This window comes from Mustelus asterias, chromosome 8 (genome assembly GCF_964213995.1).
Source record: "Mustelus asterias chromosome 8, sMusAst1.hap1.1, whole genome shotgun sequence".
In the NCBI taxonomy this organism is placed as follows: Eukaryota; Metazoa; Chordata; class Chondrichthyes; order Carcharhiniformes; family Triakidae; genus Mustelus; species Mustelus asterias.
This window is the reverse complement of record NC_135808.1, coordinates 117658380-117680698: the sequence shown is the minus strand read 5'-3', so window position 1 is coordinate 117680698 and position 22319 is coordinate 117658380. Positions and strand designations below refer to the sequence as shown.

General features: G+C 43.9%; 1 protein-coding gene and 1 pseudogene across 1 annotated transcript in view; both read right to left on the bottom strand.

Annotated features, from left to right (window-relative positions):
- LOC144497479 (dihydropyrimidine dehydrogenase [NADP(+)]-like) overlaps positions 1 to 22319 on the bottom strand; it is a 760900-nt gene that overhangs the window by 229188 nt on the left and 509393 nt on the right. The window lies entirely within an intron of this gene.
- Positions 9579 to 10338, bottom strand: LOC144497970 (nucleoside diphosphate kinase-like; annotated as a pseudogene).

Genomic DNA, 22319 nt, shown 5'->3' with positions numbered 1-22319 from the left:
ACCAAACAGACGGGCATTTCATTGAAGCACAAGAAATATCAGATGGCAATTGAAAGAAGTATAGGTTTGGAGTAGTGACCAAAAGCTCACTCAAAGAAATCTGTTTCCTGCAGGCATTTGGGGAGGCAATGGCCGAGTGGTATTATCGCTAGACTATTAATCCAGAAACTCAGCTAATGTTCTGGGGAACTGGGTTCGAATCCTGCCACGGCAGATGGTGGAATTTGAATTCAATAAAAAATATCTGGAATTAAGAATCTACTGATGACCATGAAACCATTGTCGATTGTCGGAAAAACCCATCTGGTTCACTAATGTCCTTTAGAGAAGGAAATCTGCCGTCCTTACCTGGTCTGGCCTACATGTGACTCCAGAGCCACAGCAATGTGGTTGACTCTCAACTGCCCTGGAGCAACTAGGGATGGGCATTAAATGCTGGCCAGCCAGCGATGCCCATTTCTCACAAATTAATTAAAAAATAATTCATAGCCCCTCAAGTACAACTATTGCTTTAATCAGCTCTTTGAACTGTCAATCAAACTATAAACGTATGACCTCCTGTTGAGATAATTATATTCTGAAAACAGCCACCGTGTCACCCTCTAACCACTGTGCTGCCATGCCATCCTTGACCTTGACACCAGCAATATTGCAAGAGCAACGGAAAGGCAAGGAATAATTCTTTGCCACTGCTAACTTCTACAATCTGGTAAGCACAATTGACTCTCGCCATGTGTGCCTCTGTTAAGAAGATTTTAACGTTGCAACAAAGATTTAAGCTGTTAACGTGCAGGTGCTATGCATCTCAACAGTCATGTGTGCTCATTACTCAGGCAGCACTCACAACCCATTTATCATTGCCAATTCTAGACGATGTAGACATTGTTAAAGGAGGGAACTGAATGGTAGATGGCTGTGTGGTGGGATAGTAACCTAAGTACTTCAGCTGCCTACTGCGTGTGTGATCTTTTTAATGAATGACATCTCATCTTATGCAGATGGAAGAAGCTGTCAACAACAATTGCGTATATGGAGTGCTTTTAACATAGAAATATGTCTCAAGGCATTTCATCGAGGCAGAAGAAATATCAGATGGCAATTGAAGGAAATACAGGTTTGGAGCAGAAGCTTACTCAAAGTGATCTGTTTCCCGCAGGCATGCGGAACCTGAAGTTGGGATCAGATTGGGGTGCCAAGGCACGTCCTTGCCAGGAGTCAAACTAGATAGCTATTTTCCCCAGAGGTGGCTCTTAAGTGACACCCTTCTGTGCTCATATCCTATTCAGGATGGTGGGGGTGGGGGCCTCCCAATGCCACCACTGAAGCCACAGGGTTGTCAGTTCTGGAATGAAACAAGGATTTCAGTTTTCCAAATGTTTAATGGAAGTGAATTTCTGCTCATTCAATATCAGGTGCCAGACAAACAGTGTGACAAAGCAGAAGAAGCTGAGTCACAGTCATAGAGTCATAGAGCGCGGAAAAGGCCCTTCAGCCTGAGGGATCAGAAGATGGTGGGATGGTAAAGGCGGGTGCTGCCATGTACACGTGAAACCTGATATGTTTTCAGTTGAGGCTGCCAAGGAACAGCAATGCATAGGGGGAGGGGAAGGAAGCATAATCCTTGGGGGACTCTGGAGGTCTTTGTGTGGGAGTGGAAAGGGGAGGCAATGCACGTGATTTGCTGACCTTGACTGGTGATGTAGGAATGGAACCAGGTGAGGGCAGCCCCACCATTTTTTACAAAATGAACAGTTGGTCAATGGAGAATGATTCTGTGGTCAACTGTGTCAAAGGCTGCAAACAGGTTGAGAAGGGTGAATGAGATTACCTACATTGCAGTCACATAGGGTGCCATTTTTGACTCTACTAAAGGCTATTTCAGTACTGGGCAGCAGCAGTAACCTGGTTGGAAAGATTCAAACATAGCATTGCAGGAAAGGTGGACATGGATTTAGGAGGTGGTGACACAATCAAAGGAAAACACAGTTGGAGGTGGTGCAGTCATTTTAAATGAAGTTTGAACAGTGTGCACGTCACAATTGTGATCTTGGTTATTATGAAAACAATTCCATCAATGCTTTTTACAAAATGAGCAGATGAATGGATCCTAGAAAAATCCTGCTGATATCATAGAATCACTACAATGCAGAAGGAGGCCATTCGGCCCATCCAGTCTGCACTGACACTCTGACAGAATATCTTACCCATGGCCAATCCACCTAACCTGCACATCTTGTGGAACAAAGAGGCAATTTAGCATGGCCAATTCACCTAACCAGCACATCTTTGGACTGTGGGAGGAAACCGGAGCACTCGGAGAAAACCCACGCAGACACGGGTGGAATGTGCAAACTCCAAACAGATAGTGACAACAGATAGGCTGGAATTGAACCCAAGTCCCTGGCATTGTGAGGTAGCTGTGCTAACCACTGTGCCACCGTGCTGATATGATACGTTTGTCTAACATTTTAATAAATATTATAACTCACCTATAATTTATATGGAAACAATAAGGTATTTGAAATTAAGCTCACAAAGTGTAGAAATGAAGAAATATCCTATTTAATCACCTTACTTAATACATCTTGACATGAAACCGGGACTTGATGGTTTGAGTTATAAGGAGGCTGAATAGACTGGGACTTTTTTCTCTGGAGTGTAGGAGGCTGAGGGGTGATCTCATAGAGGTCTATAAAATAATGAGGGACATAGACAAGGTAGATAGTCAATATCTTTTCCCAAAGGTAGGGGAGTCTAAAACTAGAGAGCATAGGTTTAAGGTGAGAGGGGGGAGATACAAAAGTGTCCAGAGGGGCAATTTTTTCACACAGAGGGTGGTGAGTGTCTGGAACAAGCTGCCAGAGGTAGTAGTAGAGGCAGGTACAATTTTATCTTTTAAAAAGCATTTAGATAGTTACATGGGTACGATAGGTATAGAGGGATATGGGCCAAATGTGGGCAATTGGGATTAGCTTAGGGGTTTTTAAAAAAATAGGGCAGCATGGACAAGTTGGGCCGAAGGGCCTGTTTCCATGCTGTAAACCTCTATGACTCTAAATCTTATCCAGGCACTTAATTGTTTCCTCTTTTGCCAAGGTATGATCAATGTTATAATAGGTCAAGTCTAATGATGATAATAGACAGACTATATTACCCAAATATTCTAGTCTTTGGATCATTGGAGACCGGATGTATGATTGAGATACACATTGGGACCCTCTGGAAATCCTGATGCACTGACCTTCATGTAGGCACCATTTTGTTCATACTTTAAAAGATGTAAAAGAGCACAGAACAATAATATTTTTAAGTTTACTGATTGGTGTCACAAGTCGGCTTACATTAACACTGCAATGAAGTTACTGTGAATATCCCCTCGCCGCCACACTCCGGCACCTGCTCGGGTACACGGAGAGAGAATTTAGCATGGCCAATGCGTCTCTAACCAGCATGTCTTTCAGACTGTGGGAGGAAACCGGAGCACCCGGAGGAAACCCACGCAGACTCGGGGAGAACGTGCAGACTCCGCACAGACAGTGATCCAAGCCAGGAATCGAACCCGGTCCCTGGCGCTGTGAGACAGCAGTGCCACCCACTGTGCCAACGAGCCGCCCAGCATTTTTCTGAAAGATTAATAACGATTTAGGTTGCTTTAATTTTCATATAAAACAATGGATGACCAATTTACTGTGTTTGAATACCACAGGTACAAAGGCAGGTAAAAGTAATATTATAAGCATAATCTTTTGCTAATTCACTTTTCAAAGAATCCATTTGTTCATTCTAAAACATCAAAACAATTTAGAAATTGAAGAATTGATATAACTGATAACATCAGCAATTTGAATTCCACAAAGCTGTTAGATTATTCATTTCCAACAGTAAATCGCTATAGCATATAATTATAGTGACTGAAAAAGGACCAAGCATTAATCATTATAAATAGATGCAACAAAAAAACCAATCAGAGCTTCTCTGTTAGTATACAGTGACGTGCTTTTAGCACTTTATGCAATGCATGCCAAGTTGCAACAGAAATGGAATGCCAGGTACAAACTTGAGCTCCATTTTATGCCAAAGAAAATCTCATCTAACTTTAAATGCAGTTGTTTGCGATCCAGTTTTGCAACGTCAAAATAAAATTCATTTGACAAAACTATTACAGTCCATGCCTCATTAGCTGTACTCCACTAGCAGATGCTATCTATCAATTATTTAAGATAATCTAATAGCCAGCCATAACTCAACTACTGCATCACGAGTGGCTCACATTTTGTAGTGATGGCTTGTCCTTGCACATTTTAAACATAAAAGGCTCGCTCTTTCATGTAAAGATTTAGCAGTTGTTCTCTATAATGCTGAGAACTAAGAGTCTCATCTAAATTTGGTGAACGCACAATTTAAAATGGTCTGAACCGTCTCAGAAAAAGAACTAGATCATTCACCCGAATGAACTTCATTCATGAAAGGAAGTTATCCTTCAGATTGAAAACAGTGCCGCAGATAAAGTTAGCATGCCATTATGGGAAAAACAAGAACTAGAGACAACCACCTTTTTAAGGCCCATTAGTCTTGAACCTTGTGACCTCTACCTTTCTGTACCTTTAGAAAATGTATATACATACAGCACCCTCATGTGGCCATGCTCCATCTTTTTAACCGGTAGAGTGACGCAGAGATTTTGTTTCAAATAGACAAGCAATATGTGCCTTACGTGCTTCCGTATATATAATGTGTATACTTACTTGAAGTGACATTAATCTTCCTTGTGGCCACCATGTCCCAAAACAATAATACATCAACCAATCACACAGGTGAAGCCTTTGCAGTGAAAGGAAGAGTGGCAGTGTGTTGACTCAGCGACAGGAAACTCAATAGTCATGAATGGTTATTTTTTTAGACTAGACCAATGTATAGAGTGGGCAACTTACACATTCCTCAGGTAATCCCTTAACAATCTGTACCTCTGTTCTGCCGTTCTCACATTGCGATCACTTAATGGACACTTTGTGCCCCATTCTCAGCCTTCATCACCACTACTGTTCTCACGTGAACACCATCCACCAGGTACATACTCTTGCAACTCGGCCAACGTTTGTCTACCTGATACGCTGCAGGAAAGGATGTCCCAAGGCATAGTACATTGGGGAGACCATGCAGATGCTACAACAGCGGATGAATGAACACCGCTCGACATTCACCAGGCAAGAGTGTTCTCTTCCTGTTGGGGAACACTTCAGCGATCACAGGCATTCGGCCTCTGATCTTCGGGTAAGCGTTCTCCAAGGCGGCCTTCACGACACACGACAGCGCAGAGTCGCTGAGCAGAGACTAATAGCCAGGTTCCGCACACATGAGGATGGCCTCAACCGGGATCTTGGGTTCATGTCACATTATCTGTAACCCCCATGACTTGCCTGGGCTTGCAAAATCTCACTAGCTGCCCTGTCTGGAGACAATACACAACTCTTTAACCTGTGCTTAATGCTCTCTCCACTCACATTGTCTGTACCTTTAAGACTTGATTACCTGTAAAGACTCGCATTCCAACCATTATTTTGTAAATTGAGTTTGTGTCTTTATATGCCCTGTTTGTGAACAGAACTCCCACTTGCCTGATGAAGGAGCAGCGCTCTGAAAGCTAGTGGCTTTTGCTGCCAAATAAACCTGTTGGACTTTAACCTGGTGTTGTGAGACTTCTTACTTTATAATTAGAGGCAGAGGGTACAGAATTTATGAAGGAACTTTATAGACACTGGGTTAGCCTCAACTGGAATACTCTGTCCAATTCTGGGCAACACAAGGAGGAAGGCATGAAAGAGGATGCAGAAAGGATTTACTTGAATGGTTCCAGCGATGAGGAACTTCAATTATCTCGATAAACTAAACCAGGACTGTTCTCCTTACAGAAGAGGAACTTAAAAAAAGAGAGCTGATAGTGGGGTTCAAAATCATGAGGAATCTCGGCATAGTAGATAGGGAGAAACTGTTCCATTAGTTACTGATTTTAGATGATTAGCAAAAGAAGCAATGGCGACATGGAATCTGGAATCCACTGCCTGAGACTGACACTGAGACTCAATTGGGTTTTCAAATGGGAATTGGATAAGCATTTGAAGAGAGAAAAAAAACGCAGAGCTATGGGGAAAGGGGAGTGTTATAAACTCATGGAGCTTTACAGGATAGCAAGAGGCCCTTTGACCCATCATGTCTGCACTAGCCATCATGCACCTGTCTATTCTAATTTATTTTCCAGCACTTGGTTCATAACCTTGTCCCAAGTGCTCATCTGGAACCAGCAGAGTTGTGCTTGCTGAGAGCCAGCATTGACAGGGTGGACTGAATGATCTCCCTCTATGGTGTAACCAGTTTATGATTCCATGAAGTGCAGTATATGTAAATGCCCAAAATAAGTGACATAAGCAATCCTTACATAATATGTAGAAGGTAAGAGTATGGACAATTAGGTATGTGGAGAACAAAGGATAAAGAATATGAAAGAAATAATGGGCAGAATTTTCCCATCCCACTCGCCACAGGAATTGTGGTGTGCAGGACATGGACCTTGCAAAGGTCCGTTGACCTCAGTCGGGATTTTCCGGCTTTGGGGCGATCGTGTCCGTAAAACCCCACCCACAGTTTCTTTGTTTAATATTTCCATACACAATGGTAACTATTCCAAGGTTGTTGCATCTTTAATTACATGGAAAGTCATACCTTAGGACATCTCTGTTCAACGGTATGTCCATGTTTGTAGCCAGATCCAGAATAAGAACCATCATTTTCATTCGATGGGTTTGATCTGAACATAAATGGTAGGCAGTAGGCAGTGATTGAGATGCTGTAAAAGATTCTCATTGGCTGCAAAGGCTTGATGGGAAGTAGATAAGCCAGGAAGAGTCACTGACTCATTGATTTAAGATCTAGGACCATTGGGTGACCATTTTCCCAAGATCTGGATGGGAATGGAGGTACTTAACTCTTTTTCTTCCAGATTTTCATTTAGCTGGCTGGGTTATTACAATTCAAAGACTTTTGGCTTCTGGCATTAGGTGATTTTTAACGGCTGTGATATTCAACAAAAGTTTATTTATTAGTCACAAGTAAGCTTACATTCACACTGCAATGAAGTTACTGTGAAAATCCCCTCGTCGCCACACTCAGGCACCTGTTCAGGTACGCTGAGGGAGAATTTAGCATAGGTAAATGCACCTAATCAGCACATCTTTGAACTGTGGGAGAAAACCGGAACACCCGGAGGAAACCCACGCAGACACGGGGAGAACATGCAAACTCCATACGGACAGTGACCCAAGCCGGGAATCGGCATTGCCCACCGAGCATAGGGCATTGCCAAGGGGTGGCAGTGCTAACCACTGTGCCACCATGCCGCCCCTACAATGCTTGTATTTAAGCAGACTCTTGTCGTTTTTAAAGCAGGGCTACAAAGGATCTGATATTGGAAACATTAAACTATGTTCCAGCACCAGGACTAAAGAATTATGCAGCTTAGATTTCATCTCTGCTTCAAACTAATTTCAGTTCATGGAAACCCATTAAAGCAATTGGCACTCAGATTTCCTTCTTGTTGGGGGGGGGGGAGGGGGGGAGCCTGCTTTCTGTATCTAGACAAACAATCCCACTTTGGGGCTGCAAAGACGTCCAATATCTAAACACTCCAATTAGACGTGATGCTCTGCAGGATTAAATATGAGCTCCTTGGCCAGAGCCCAGCTGGAGTCTGGAGCTTTCCAGTGGCTACATAGAATGCCAAAGCTTGGTTATATAGATGCATGTTTGTATTCCTACATTACAGCAGTGATTACACGTTCAAAATACCCAATAGGCTGTGGGACATTCCAAGGCAATGAAAGAAATTTTATACAAAGCTATTTATTCATTTCTTTACCAGTAGAGGACTGGGAAAGAATGGATGGTGATGAAGCAGGAGACAAACATGAGTCTTTGTTGAGTGCCTTAAACTGACTAGGATAAAGTAAAAATAAGGTTTATTTATTCATCACAACTTGAGTCATAGAGGTTTACAGCATGGAAACAGGCCCTTCGGCCCAACTTGTCCATGCCGCCCTAGGCTTACTAGGCTTACATTAACATTGCAATGAAGTTACTGTGAAAATCCCCTCATCGCCACACTCTAGTGTCTGTTGGGGAAATGAGCTGGCCAGCTCGATCGCTGGTCAGCTCTGCGACCCCCACATTGCTGCCCCTCCGATTACCCCACCCTGTGAGAGGAAACCAGAGCACCCGGAGGAAACCCAAGCAGACACACGGAGAAAGTGCAAACTCCACAGAGACAGTCAACCGAGGCCGGAATTGAACCCCAGACCCTGGCGCTGTGAGGCAGCAGTGCTAATCACTGTTTCACCATGCCGCCCCTTTAGGGAAGGAAACCTGCCATCCTGCCTGGTCTGGCCTACACGTGGCTCCAGAGTCACAGTAATGTGGCTGACTCTGAAATGGCCTAGCAAGCCACTCAGTTGTCAAGAAGGCAGCTCACCACCACGTTCTCAAGGGCAACTAGGGATGGGCAATAAATACTGGCCCATGTCTCATGAATGACTCAAAAAAAAAGCAAGCAGGTGAAAGGTCATTGAGGGTAGAGACAGGAAAGTGAAGTTGAGGTTAAAATTAGATCTTATTGAATGGCAGAGCTGGCTCGAGGGGCTAAATGGTCTAAACCTGCTTCTAATTCATATGTTCTTACAACGTGATCATAATGATCAGTTTACTTGTTAACAATTGAAAATACTAGTTAGGAGCATGGTGCACTTCAGTCATCAACTAATGTCAATATGGTGGACAAGCAGACAAAAAAAATGTAAAGAAAAGTAGATGTTGATTGATGAACTGTAAACAAAAAGGACTCTGTATGAAGTGTACTTCTGTCCAAAGGGATTTGGAAAATGTGTCATCAATTCTTGCCTCAAAAAGATTTCAAACCATGCTTACGATACAGAGCAATTCAGACACAGGTTTCTAGCTGGAGACGGCTAAAACTTTATTTACCACTTACTCCATTGAGAATGAATCATCAGTCAGTTTATCACAGTTGTCAGAAGTTCTAACACCAATCAGAGGCAACCATTTGACTGAAAGCTCATAAAATGCTTGCTGAGTTAAAGCAAATAACTTAGTGAGCTAGATTCGCAATGGAAGGATAATGATTGCTCGCAATGATTTGTAACACACTTTAAATTATGAGTAAAATCACCAATCTAATGCTCTCCTTAGGAGTTGTGTTTGCAGGTTGCGTAAGTTGAGGAATAGGACTGCGACATTTAGCACATATTCTTTCATCTGCACTCCCTTACTATTCTACTTCTCAATCTTCCTTGGAGACATTGAAATGGTGTAGGAATTACTGTCAGCTGGTAAAGTCAGATTTAAGACATTAGTGCCACTTGCCTTTTTTTTATTTTTCAATTCATTTATTGTACGGTTATTTGCTCCAATATTCAGGATTAAGACATTATTGGAAACCAGTAAAAAAAAATAAAACTTCTGATGACAATTTGGAATGATTCAGACAGGCCACAGGCACGCAATTGTGGAATGATTTACTCATAGATCCAGTCCTGGACACAGTTCTGGTGTTCCACCACCTCCCCACGTTTGAACCAAAGTTTAATCTCCTTCTGTGCACTTGCTCCAGAGTCACTGCCACGGATGATGTTCCTGCCAGTCTGAATTACAGAAATCACCACAAATTGTTCCAGGTTTAGAGTTACAAGGATTGATCTCACCAAGCATCACTCTACCAGTCTCCATCACATTCAGACCTTCCCACACCCCCATTACCTGTAAGCTCAGTTGGTACTTGGTGAACAGGTCGCAGGAAAAAGGTGCATGGGGAAACATTTAAAGGAGATGTGTGAGGCAAGTGTTTTACACAGAGGGTGGTGCATGTCTGGAATGCGCTACCCGGAGAGTTGCTGGGAGCAGGTACGATAACGGCATTTAAGGGGCATCTAGATGAATACATGAATAGGATGGGAATGGAAGGATGTGGACTCTGTAAATGTATACGGTTTTAATTAAAGCAGGCATTATGATCGGTGCAGGCTTGGAGGGCCGAAGGGTCTGTTCCTGTGCTGTACTGTTCTCTGTTCTTTGTTCATTGCAATAATAGGGCCAGAACTCATGTACTTGGAATAGAAAGGCTTATCTGAAAAGCAGATCCATGGGAGCCTGAAGGAGTTTCATGGCGGCAAGCTTAAAACCTTTCTGTTCAAAGCATTTGATGACTTCACCAGCAATGCCTCTCTGGATGCCATCTGGCTTCAGAGCGATGAAGGTTTGTTCCTTGTTGCCAGACATGCTTCACTTCAGACATGCTCACTTGCCTTTTTGATGCATTTCCTCAATGTTTTTAGTTTTTCCTGTGACCTGTTCACCAAGTACCAACTGAGCTGAGGTAAGTCTGTCAGCTAACAGCACTGTAGATGTGAGTTCATTGATTTATCCCTACCCCCCTTTACTAACTTTTTCACTCTGAGTATGTTATCCCAAATATCGCCGAGTAGCACCTGCCCGTGCCATCTGCTCAATGTAGAACGGAGGAGTTTGCAAGTTTTGAAGAGTCTACAAACTTTGCTTGCTGATTAATAATACTTAGAAATACTTTTTCAATCTTTTCTTTTGGTTTTTATACCATCAATAATCAATAAACCGCCTGATATTACTTTTTGCCTAGATATTCCACTCTATGGCATTATTATTGAAGAGGAAGAGCAACGCTAGCGGAAAGGAAGGAAATGAGGCAGTGTGCCAACTGAATGCAGTTTTCCAGATATTACCCCACCCCCACCAGGAAATTTATAGGCAACATCAGTCTTATGAGGACTTCTCTGAATCAGAACAGTCTCCTTCTCAAAAGCTCCAATTGGACTGCATAAAGCGAGATGCTGCATAAAGATTTCTACTGACATTCATCTTCCAATGTTGCTCTCTTTGTGGGAGTGAAGGCCTGTGTCCACTGTCCTGAACTTTCATATCTCAGAAGCACTTCAGCTGGGAGCACCTCTGCCTCTTAAGTCAGGGAGTGCACGGCACGATGGCACAGTGCTTAGCACTGCTGCCTCACAGTGCCAGGGACCTGGGTTCGATTCCCGGCTTGGGTCACTGTCTGTGTGGAGTCTGCACATTCTCCCCGTGTCTGCGTGGGTTTCCTCCAGGTGCTCCAGTTTCCTCCCACAGTCCAAAAGATGTGCTGGTTAGATGCATTGGCCATTCTAAATTCTCCCTCAGTGTACCCCAACATGCACCGGAGTGTGGTGACTAGGGGATTTTCACAGTAACTTCATTGCAGTGTTAATTGTGACACTAATAAATAAACTTTAAAGAAGTAAGGGCATACAAGTGTTAGATCACTGCCGTTCTGTACAGGAATGAAAAGCATGATGGCCATGAAAATGATGTTTCAAATCCCTTCTTGAGAGTATCCATGATCTGAGAATTGAGAACTAAGTGTTAAGTTGCAAGTGTGTTGTTACAGGGATGGACCAACTCAGAATAAGGTTAGGGCAAATGGAATCGGGGACAAATGAGTGGGGACCAGGGAGACCCATAAGGTTGGGCTCTTGGAGTATGAGCTCCATGATTGAGGTCATCATTGCCTGCCCAATCAGGGAACCTCACCTGTACATAAATATGGGAGTGTCAGTTCCACTGCACTCCTGATTCTGACTCTGTACCTGAAGCACTCTAGGAGCGGAATTGAGTTTGCAAATAAAGAGAATTTGGTGAAGGGACACCGGTCTCTGAGGAGTTATTTCAGAAAGCTTCAAATATACCAAGTAGAATAGAAAAGATTAATCCAGAACACTATTCCAAGTTAAAGCACAAACTTGAATTTCAACTAAAAGCTTAGAAGAAGTAACGTATATTAGCAAAAGGCACTGATATCAAGAAGCATTTCACACAGACTAAGTAATGGTCTGTCGTCACTCTAGTGCAGGAAAAGTTTCCGAAATTGTTCCAGGGACAGTAAGATCATTGGTGAGATGGACCAAATGGCCTCCTTATTCATTGCTACTTACATCGACTTGATTTATGAGGCATGATAAATGACTTTATGGCAGCTTAGTTTCATGTCTTCAGGCCTGATGCCTTTGGCTGAGATGTGATTTTAGTGAACAAGAATCAGAGATGAGAGAGAGAGAGATGGCTGCATTTTACGGACACCATATCGCCCCCCCTCCCCCTAAAGTTAGGTGGGAGCCTGGGGAGGAAGTGCCACTTAAGAAGCTGCTGGCCGATTGGTAGGTTCGGGGGGGGGGGGTTGGGAAGAAGGCTGGAAGGGAGAGGGGAAGGATGCTGGGGAGAGGGGAGGGAGGGGAAGGATGCTGGGGAGAGGGGAGGGAGGCGAGGGAGGCTGGGGGGAGAAAGGAGGGAGGCTGAGGGGAGAGAGGCAGGAGGGAGGCTGGGGAGAGGGAAGGGAGGGAGGGAGGCTGGGGAGAGGGGAGGGAGGAGTGCAGGGGGCAGGGTTCGACAGGCTGCAGAGAGGATTAAAGTGGGGGGGTATGACCTTGGGAGGGGAAAACTCTGGTGGATAAAGTGAACTGGACCTTCTCCTTCTTGCCCAAACCTGCTCAACCGGTAAAGCCTGTTAGGCTACCCATCTGGCCTGACCTGCCCTGTCACGGGTAGAATAACAGCGAGGGTACGATGAGGACTTAAGTGGCCATGAGTTGGCCAAGTAGCAGCCTCAACGGGCAAGCAGGACATCCCTGCCTCCATCATGCCCTGTAAAGCAGGAGACAGGGCGAAGTAGTTGAGAAGATGGCAGATGCTGCATTTTACAAGCGCCTCCCACGCCTCCCTGCCCCCAACCTTCAAGCACACCTGGTGGAGGGCTGTAAAATCCAGCCCAGACAGGAGAGATGAGATTCACATTTCTTATTCCTTGAAGGAAAATGAATTTCTTCATTAAGAGCGTTCAAGCTATTTGTACTGAAATTTAATATTTCAGAACTGCGAAGTTCAGCTTTGACAGTTTAAAATCCACTTGGTCGTTTTACCCTGTTGGTGAGCTGAACTTGGTCACAGTACGTTGAGAGCCATTAAAACACATATTGGTTATATTTTTCATTGGCTCTGAATTTTCTATACCGCTATTGATCAAAATATGATATACCTCAAATCCTCAATTACTATTACCCAGATAGGAAATGGTTCAGGATAGCACGCTTTGATGGGGTATCTGGGAGATATACAAGCATTTCTTTATATCAAATTACTTTTTGAAATCTCCTCCCCAAAGTCTGACAAAATTCATTTGAAATACTGCTCCAATATTCAAAAAATCAATAATTTAAACCACAGGTTGAATTTTTTTTTTACTGCGTGCACTACAGACCCTTATTTTTTTTCCCAAAATGAAAATGCTAATGACACCTGGGGGAAAAGTCAAAGCCTGAAGACATGGTTCATGTTGAGTACTGAGCGCTGGCAGTTGAGTTTTTAATCTTGCTCTTACTCATCTGTGACAGGATATTTCCTACAAACCTGCACACGCGATATCAGTGCCTCCAAAAGAAACTTGAATCAATTAAAAGTCGACAAGTAATTCAGAGATGAATGTCAGTCAGAATTAGGGGAAGAAAAATTATTTCCGTAAAATACCTCAAATTACCAGACCGTTGACATTTAGCTTTTGTCGAAAAGGTGCACATTACAATATTTTAAGTCGGAGAAGCTGGGACAGTTATGTTCTCAGGGACCTTTTTAAATAGATAGAAAGTCAAATTTGCAGCCAGCAATATGATGAGTAAAGTGTTGTTTTCAGGTTCCCCTTCACAGCTTTGCAAATGTTAATGAGGAAGACTTCCATCAACAAATAGCGACAGAATAAAAAGCAAACTCATTGACTCAGAAGTGATGTCTCATCTACTTAAAGAACAAAGAAAAGTACAATACAGGAACAGGCCCTTCGGCCCTCCAAGCCTCTGCCGATCATGATGCCTAACTGAAAGAAAAACCCTTCTACAGTTTTCCAAAGCTAAGGAGAGAAGTTTAAGGGAGATGTACGGAGAAAGTTCTTCACGCAGAGAGTGGTGGGTGCCTGGAACGCGCTGCCAGAGGAGGTGGTGGAAGCAGGTGCATTAGCGATATTTAAGAGCCATGCCATTCATGATGCCGTAACTAAACTAAAAAAAACCTTCTGCCCTTACTCGGTCCGTATCCCTCTATTCCTTCCCTATTCATGCACCCATTCAGATGCCTCTTAAATGTTGCTTCCAACACCTCCCCTGGCAGCGCGTTCCAGGCATCCACCCACCACTCTCTGTGTGAAAAACTTCCTCCGCACATCTCCCTTAAACTTCTCCCCTTAGCTCTGGAAAACTGTAGACATTTCTGGATAATTCAAATACAATTGTCAAAATAACATCTTAAAATTAATTTTTAACTGAGTATCTCGGACTTTAAGTTTTGCATTCTCAATTTTAAATAAACTTTTAGTTGTGATAGGGCAAACTATGTCAATTATTGATGCTATTAGCCCTCTCTTACTTATATTATTTAAATGATCTGCCAAATTAAACTAATATTCTGGTCTGTTTTCCAATCTCCCTACATTCGTCATCGATCCATGGCAAAAGATCGCAAATAGTATTATTCTGCAAATTCCTGACTATCGCTTATCATGTTACCGCTGCCTTGGCTAACTCCCATAATGGCTCTATCTTCACTATCTCTGTTCCCAGTGAATCAATGAATGTCCTCTCAACCACATCCATTCTCCAGAGCAACCCTCAGCTCCTCTCTCTTAAATCAGAATGCTACAAACTCGAAAGTGTGCGCTGCACAACTGACCGAACTCTCCATCACGAGAGCTAGATGCATCAGAACAAGCTTCAGTGTGGTTTGCTTCCCGAGGTCAAAACTGACAACTATTTTGGGATTATCCAGGAGGATAGTGATAGCCACGCACTCGCTCTATCCACAACCAACCGCCTGCTTGAGTACCACTCAACAGTTGAGAAAAACTCATAGATAATACTTTCACACTTGTAGGTTAGCCCCTCAATCTTGTTCATCCATGATAAGACCTGCACAGCCATCTTCCTGCAGTTTCTCCTCCGTGGCCTGAGATTGGGTGTTGTGAGACTTCTTACTGTGCTTACCCCAGTCCAACGCCGGCATCTCCACATCCGAGATTGGGGGCAGCACAGTGGCACACTGCTGCCTCACAGTGCCAGGGACCCGGGCTTGATTCCCAGCTTGGGTCAATGTCTGTGCGGAGCTTGCATGTCTCCTTGTGTCTGCGTGGGTTTCCTCCGGATGCTCTGGTTTCCTCCCACAGTCCGAAAGATGTGCTGGTTAGGTGCATTGGCCATGCTAAATTCTCCCTCAGTGTACCCGAACAGGCACCGGAGTGTGGCGACTAGGGCATTTTCACAGTCACTTCATTGTTGTGTTAATGTAAGCCTACTTGTGACTAATGAATAAACTTTAGCTATAAACTGCTTGTTTTTTAACCTCACCTGCAACCATTTCGAAAGCTTATGATATTTGCTACCAAATAAACCTGTTGGACTTTAACCTGGTGTTGTGAGACTTCTTACCATTGGGATTAACAGGATCTCTGCACTTCTTAGGGTACTGAATTCCAGAGTTTGGAGATGTTCTCTTTTTGATTTTGCTTGCCTTACCCTGAGTTAGCACTACAGCTAAAATTGGGAGCCATTTTGGTTTCTTGATTCTGGACGGACAGATCAGTTGAAGAAGGATGAGGAGCAGCAACAGAAACCCTATCTGAGTCAATCTGTGGAACTCACTGCCCAGAGTGCACTGGAGGCAGAATCAATCAACAGATTCAGTTAAAGTTTATTTAAAGTTTATTTATTAGTCACAAGTAAGGATAACATTAAAACTGCAATGAAGTTACTGTGAAATTCCCTTCGTCACCACACGCCAGTGCCTGTTCGGGTCAATGCACCTAACCAGCACGTCTTTGGACTGTGGGAGGACACCGGAGCACCCGGAGGAAAACCACACAGACACAGGGAGAACGTGCAAACTCCACATAGACAGTGACCCAAGCTGGGAATTGAACCTGGGTCCCTGGCGCTGTGAGGCAGCAGTGCTAACCACTGTGTCACCGTGCCGCCCTAAGAATGAAATAGAGATGTTTCTGATGAAAAGAGGGATAAAGGGTTTTGGGAACAGGCAGGAAAATGGAGTTTGGACCAAGATAAGATCAGCCGTGATCATGTTAAATGGCAGAGTGGGTTTGAAGAGCTGAATTGCCTACTCCCGCTCCTATTTCCCATGTTCCTATGTAACTACCTGGATGAGCAGTAGTTGGGTCGATTAGATCACAGCAGGTTGATAATGGAGGCTGAATGTGAGGTGTAATTCTTGGGTTGATGGTAGTACTCTTGCCTTTGAGTCGGGTTCAAGTCTCCCTGCAAACACATTAAACGCCTTTTTAACCTGAGAGTTGTGATTTTTCAGGCGAGTTGCTAAATCCCTTCTGCCCTCAGATGGATCCTGGGGGACAATTTTCAGCCGAGTTCCTCTGTGTGTCTTGGCTAATATTTACTAATGAACCAAAGTCATTATAAACCATTGCCTGATCGTTTCTCATTGTGGGAGCTTGCTGTGCACAGACCGGCTGCCATGTTTCCTTTCTTAAAGTTACAAAGGCAATGTGCAGAGTTGTCCGGGCAGACCTGAATCCATTTCCTTACTTGCTCCAAAATCCAAATTTCAATTGAATCCAGTTTGTGGTCCCCACAAGAGAGACACACAGGATCCAAGCTGACAAGACAAGGTGTTGCACCCAATCTTGGGCTTGATCTTGACGCTTGACTTAGCCAAAAGGCTGAGAAGTGCAACCCTGCCAGGTGTTCATGATTTCACTCCTGCCAGGTAAATAAAAATTGATAAACTGCGAGGGCTAAGAATCGAACCCAGGTCAACTGTCTCTGCTCACTTGTGGATTGCTTCACTTTGGCTTGTGACACAGCATTCTAACCCTACTTGTTTTTGATGCTCCAATGGATAATGGTTGAAGGAGCAAGTGCACCCACACCCCAGAGAGGGCAACATATACCATGCCATCCACACCACTCCCTTGAGGCTAGAACTCATCACATCCACTGATCTGTCAGAGAGCAGGCTGGACATGAGTGATTCCCACAGTACTCTTTCAGCACTCCTGGAAATGAAAGGAAACTAAAGAGAACACGACCTGTCTTTGAAGAAAAGAACAAAGAAAATTACAGCACAGGAACAGGCCCTTCAGCCCTCCAAGCCTGCACTGACCATGCTGCCCGACTGAACTAAAACCCCCTACCCTTCCGGGGACCACATCCCACCATTCCTATCCTATTCATGTATTTGTCAAGACGCCCCTTAAAAGTCACTATTGTATCTGCTTCCACTACCTCCCCCGGCAGTGAGTTCCAGGCACCCACCCCCCTCTGTGTAAAACAATTGCCTCGTACATCTCCTTTAAAGCTTGCCTCTCACACCTTAAACCTATGCCCCCTGGTAATTGACTCTTCCATCCTGGGAAAAAGCTTCTGACTAACCATGGAACATACATTGAGATATACATTCCTGCTATCTGAAGTGAAAATAATTGCAGGCATACAGAGAAAAGGGGTTGGGTGTGGGGGGAGGGTAGGTGAGTTTTTGTTTATTCATTTGTGGGGCATGGGCGTCGCTGGCTGGCCAGAATTTATTGCCCATCCCTAGTTGCCCTTGAGAAGGTGGTGGTGGTGAGCTGCCTTCTTGAATGTGGGTTGACCCACAATGCTGTTAGGGAGGGAATACCAGCATTTTGACCCAGCAACTGTGAAGGAATCGCATTATATTTCCAAGTCACGATGGTGAGTGGCTTGGAGGGGAACTTGCAAGTGGTGGTGTTCCCATGTATCTGCTGCCCTTGCCCTTCTAGATGGAAGTGGTTGTCGGTTTGGAAGGTGCTGTCTAAGGATCTTTGGTAAATTCTGCAGTGCATCTTGTAGATAGTACACACTGCTGTTACTGAGCGTCGGTGGCGGAGGGAGTGGATGTTTGTGGATGTGGTGCCAATCAAGCAGACTGCTTTGTTCTGGATGGTGTCAAGCTTCTTGAGTGTTGTTGGAGCTGCACCCATCCAGGCAAGTGAGGAGTATTCCGTCACACTCCTGACTTGTGCCTTGTAGATGGTGGATAGGCTTTGCGGCTTCAGGAGTTGAGTTACTCGCCACAGTATTCCTAGCCTCTGACCTGCTCTTGTAGCCACTGTGTTTGTGTGGTGAGTCCAGGTGAGTTTCTGGTCAATGGAAACCCCAAGGATGTTAACAGTGGGGGATTCAGTGATGGTAACAGCATTGAATATTACGTGGTTAGGATGTCACTTATTGGTGATGGTCATTGTCTGGCATTTGTGTGGTGCGAATGTTACTTGCCACTTGTCAGCCCAAGCCTGGATATTGTCCAGATCTTGTTGCATTTGAACATGGACTGCTTCAGTATCTGAGTCATCACAAATGGTGCTGAATATTGTGCAATCATCAGCGACCATCCCCACTTCTGACATGATGAGAGGGAACGTTATTGATGGAGCAGCTGAAGATTGTTGGGCCTAGGACACCACCCTAAGAATGAAATAGAGATGTTTCTGATGAAAAGTGGGATAAAGGGCTTTGGGGAACAGGCAGGAAAGTGGAGTTTAGACCAAGATAAGATCAGCCATGATCATGTTAAATGGCGGAGTGGGTTTGAAGAGCTGAATTGCCTACTCCCGCTCCTATTTCCCATGTTCCTATGTAACTACCTGGATGAGCAGCAGTTGGGTCTATTAAATCACAGCAGGTTGATAATGGAGGCTAAATGTGAGGTGTTATTCTTGGCTTGATGGTAGTACTCTTGCCCTTGAGTCGGGGTTCAAGTCTCCCTGCAGAGATGTCCTGGAGCTGAGATGACTGATCCTCCACAACCACAACCATCGTCCTATGCACCAGGTATGACTCCAACCAGCGGAGTGTTTGCCCGCTGATACCCATTGATTCCAGTTGAGCTAGGGCTCCTTGATGGCACGCTCAGTCAAATACGGCCTTGATGTCAAGGGCTGTCACTCTCACCTCACCTCTGGAATTCAACTCTTTCGTGCATGTTTGAACCAAGGCTGTAATGAGGTCAGGAACTGAGTGACTTTGGCGAAACCCAAATTGGGTGTCACTGAGCAGGCGCTGCATGATAGCACTGTAGATGACCCCTTCCATCAGTTTAATGATGATCAAGAGTAGGTTGATTGGGCGGTAATTGGCTGGGTTGGATTTGTCCAGCTTTTTGTGTACAGGTTGGAGGAGGTGTATAAAGAGTATAGTAGGGGCTAAGGACACAGCCTTGTGGGGCACCGGTGTTGAGGATGATCGTAGAGGAGGTGTTGTTGCCTATTCTTACTGATTGTGGTCTGGGATTAGGAAGGCTAGGATCCAGTCACAGAGGGGAAGCTGAGCCCCAGGCCACGGAGTTGGGAGATGAGTTTTGTAGGAAAAATGGTGTTGAAGGTTGAGCTGTAGTCGATAAATAGGAGTCTGACATAGGTGTCTTTGTTATCTAAGTATTTCAGGGGTTGAGCGTAGGGCCAGGGAGAGGGTGTCTGCTGTGGACCTGTTGCGGCGATTGGTGAACTGTATTGGATACAGATAATCTGGGAGGCTAGAACTGATTCATGCCATGACTAACCTTTCGAAGCACTTCATAATGATGGATGTCAGAGCCACTGGGCGATAGTCATTAAGGCACGCTGCCTGGCCTTTCTTTGGTACAGGAATGATGGTCATCTTCTTGATGGAGATAGGGACCTCAGATTTGGGAACAGTTTTTTCCTATCAAATCTGTCCGGGCCCCTCATGATTTTGAGCACCTCCATGAAACATCCTCTTATATTTCTTTTCCCCATGGAGAACAACCCCAGATTGCCTAATCGATGCACATAACTGAAGTACTGGATTGACGTACCTGGTGGAAGTCTATCCCAGGTTTTCAATTGGGCCTGGAAATTCAGTCGCAAAATCCATCAATGAGAATATAATAAGGTGCAGAAATTAAAGTTCCTTTGTGTGTCCTGCCTTCAAGTGAAGCAGGTGAGTCTTAAATAGAATTCATCGCCCAACTCAAATCTGATCCAAAGTTAAAACCAGATCCATTATCTAACAGTAAAATAGAATCGAATAGAAACCCATCAAACTGCAAAGCACATCGCATGCCAGTTAAGAACTGGTGACAGACAAAATTGTAGAGGAACATCTAACTGGAAATGGATGCATAAAAGAAATTAAATCAATCTGAGAAATTGGACACAATGTACAGAGCATAAATATAGTTTTAAAAGGGATTTCAAAAAGTGAGGAGAAAATAGTCCATGTTCTAGAGGACCAAGCCAAGTATTTGCAGGGCTGTCATTATGAATTTAAATTATTTTCTATTACCTCAATTTAATTATCGTAATTTACTTTGGATGGGAGCCAGCTAATCTATATTAAAACCATTAACTTGATTGCATAATCGTGCAGCAAAAATTGTAATAGGTACATCATTGTCTTGCTTTCAAGAAGAAAGCTATCTTGAAACGCACATTTTGATTTTGAGCTGGGAATTTGAATTTACAAGAGCATTTTCACCGGGGTGTCTATGTTTCAACGAAGCTGACTCGTTAGTTACCCACATTCATGCACATCATACACTCCCATATCAAACATGATTGGGTTACCAAAAGCATACAGAAATTTGAGCCGGTATCCACCGCACTCATTTTCTCAAGTTTGGAATGTTGCAAAAAACTAATACCAGGGATTTTCCCATCAATTGCCATTAATTTGGCGGAACCACCAATGGGGGAATCCCATTTATTCAGTGCATTAAGTCATTCTTGGCATGAGTATTTTCATAAATGGTTTTCCATTGGCATTATTTCCGATCATTGTGAACCCCTGACTTTTAAGCATAGAATCTTCAACACACTATTGAAACATTCCAATGTTTCAAGATTTAAAAGTTATGTGAGAGCTGGCCATAACTTTCTCTGTTTCAGGTGCTTCTCTTCATTGGTTGGGAGGGGTAGGAGAGCTTCTCAGGGACTCAGTGGTGGATGAGGCCAAGAAAATTATTGCACGTAATGGAGTTGTACCTGTTGTGTATTACATAATGAGTGAGACCATCACATGCTACAGGCAGCCATTATCGAACAACTGTATTTACACCTCCCCAACAGAGGAGGCAGCAGAGAGGGCAGTATAACAAAATGTTCGCCTTTTCTAGTATATTGCATTCCCTCCCCACTTGAAAACCCCCACATGGCACATACACATAATTTCCCAGAATACAATGTGACCAAACTACCATCAACAATAACTGCAATTTAAGAGTTGGGTTGCATCGCTGCAGACCAGCCACAATGCTGCAGCAGGATTTTGATCCTGCAAGAATGGCAGAATGGCAATATCCCAGTCCCATGTACACATCCATGACCTGAGTTCATCTGCCTTGCCCGTCAGGCCTCTTGCATTGAAATAAATAAATCTCGACTTCCCTTGCTCTCTGCCCTGCTTTCTCAGACCATCTGTCTGGTCATGTTTTGTCCACCCTCCCTGTGTTTTATTTCTGTTAGCCTTGCTGGACTGAGTTCTCCACAGTCTCTGTACTGTGGCCTTTTTGATTTCTCTACACACTAGCTATGACTGTAACACTACATTCTGCACCCTCTCCTTTCCTTCTCCCCTATGTACTCTATGAACGGTGTGCTTTGTCCGCAAGGCGCGCAAAAAACAATACTTTTCACTGTATTCCCAATACATGTGACAATAATAAAACAAATTAAATCAATATATCTCCAGTTCAAGATGACATGTGACTTAGAGGGGACTTGTGAGATAATTTTGCTCCCACACACTTGCTGCCCTTGTCCTTCTAAGTGTGTGTTTATTAAGGCTGGTAGATATCAAAAAACTCACTGAAACATTTCTTTACTAACGGCACGCACACTGGGGACAGATATTCAGAATTTGCACACACCCAGTCTATCATTTCTGTCCATTACATGCATTTAGTGAAAAACCTGACTTATCTCTGCCCTCATCATCAATCGTGCTCCTGTTCCCGACTAGCTAGAGAATTTCTTTGAAGCCAGGAGATCAATGGAGTCAGGGTTTTCAGAATATATTTTGAAAAATGCCTTTATATTTTCTGCAGCATCATATTCTCCTGGCAGCACTCCGCAGTGTTATCTGCAGATGACAGAATGTACAGAAACGTGTGTAGAAGGTGGCTCCAAGGTTAGGCTGCAGAATAAAGTTCAC